Genomic DNA, 1,908 nt, shown 5'->3' with positions numbered 1-1,908 from the left:
TTTATTGTAAGGGAAATTATTTATTAGAAATATTTTTAATAAACCAAAGATTTTAGGAAAATATTTTAGTGTAAGGGAACAAAACATTTTAGGGAAATTTTTTATGGTAGTTTTTATTCTACTGGGTTTTAGTGAGGCTTCCCCATCGAAATTATTATCAAAGTCGTACGGTAATTCCGTTTCGAACAAATTTTCCTCACCTTTTGGGAGCCATTTATACTAAATTAGAAAATTCTTTTAAATGCACTCACAACACCGAAATTACTAGTATTTGCCGTATGAATTTCCAAAGTTCGGAGAACATTTTCAAATGCAGTAAAAGCTCTATTAAACTGACGCTCTAACAGGTCAATTGAAAACTTCATAGTCTGACATGTACATATGTATGGCGGTACTAAAATTGAATCAATATAATTTTCAGTTAACCTCAACCTTCAAAAAGGTCGTGTATAAATTTCAGAGCTGCCGGAGTCCAATTGACAGTCAGCCCAGTGGATTGCACATGATGAACCCGCTCCAAAACGTGGAAAAATGCAACAGTCTGCTGGCAAGGTTATGACGTCTGTATTTTTGGATACAAGGGAAATAATTTTTAGTTGCTACCTTGAAAAGGTAACAGCGCCTATGCCAAAACGTTATTCATCCTGACAATGCACCGTATCACAAGTCATAGACCACCTGCTTCCGAATCTACGATATGCTCCACATTTGACCCTAGCGTATATTTTCTGTTCTCAGATAACAAAAAAATGCTCGCATKGAAGAAATTTTCATCGATTGAAATAATGTGATTTAATATGGACTTTTCAATTCAYCTGTTATTAAGCGAACATCTCTGTTTAATATTAATTATTGAAAAAGGTAACTCTACTTGGTTCACCCGTTACCATGTCTAAAATATTTTTTGATGTTTATTAMGGGCAATCTATTAACTGTCTATTAACAACCTCTATTAACCGCAGAGAAAGACAGCCTGGTCCCGCAAGTGTCCACTTATGGGAGATGGCACAGTATATATGTTCATTCGATTTTTGTTTTACGTTCACAACTGGATATAACCCTTTAACCCAAAAATAATAAGATATGTTGAGCAATGTTGTCAACCCAAAAAATAATTAATGCTTTAAATCGTTTATTTGTATTTTGAATTTTATTTTATTTCTCACAATAAATTCCGATAGACTTGTTTTTGCCCCACCCAACAATAAATTCTGTGGAAAATTTCGTGTCTAAGAGTATTGCCGAATTATTCATGGGTGTTTGTATCTAACTTTATTTCTTTTGTATTTATTCACTAAATTATTCATACAAATCACACACAACAGACTGACAATACCAAGCGAACGTGTCCAAAGCCAATTTTTGGCGATTTTCAATCAAAATGTATCGAATTTCTCACAGCCAAAGAGCCGCCGTGACGTCCAAATGCTGCCGCCAAACTTAAGCGGAATCAAAATTGAATTTATTTATGCATTTTCCACCGCACTAACTGCCCTTTGAAAATATAGCTATGGGTATAAAAATAATATGAATTAAAAAAAAAATTTTAAATTTAAAATTGAAGTAAGCGAAAAACTATATTTCGTGCTCAAAACTATTACACAATATGTAGCACTGAAAAATTTAMATTAATTTAATTAAAAGTCTAAAACAAAAAAAATTCATTTTCAATTTCTCGCCCGTTAATTGCACACTTTTATTAACCACAAAACAATTATATAACATTTACAATAATATATTAGTATATTTATTCTTAGCCAGGCACTGCTTAAGGCCCTTAAATACTCATAATTACATACATACACGTATTATAAATTCTCAGCATCACTCTTAACAGCTAAAAACACTTAAAATGAGACTACAGCGTATGCTTGAAGTGGCTTGCTTCGGCATTATGCTTTGTCTATT

This window comes from Bactrocera latifrons, unplaced genomic scaffold (genome assembly GCF_001853355.1).
Source record: "Bactrocera latifrons isolate USDA-ARS-PBARC rearing strain unplaced genomic scaffold, ASM185335v1 scaffold_207, whole genome shotgun sequence".
In the NCBI taxonomy this organism is placed as follows: Eukaryota; Metazoa; Arthropoda; class Insecta; order Diptera; family Tephritidae; genus Bactrocera; species Bactrocera latifrons.
The sequence above is the reverse complement of the archived record's forward strand: the minus strand, read 5'-3'. Positions refer to the sequence as shown.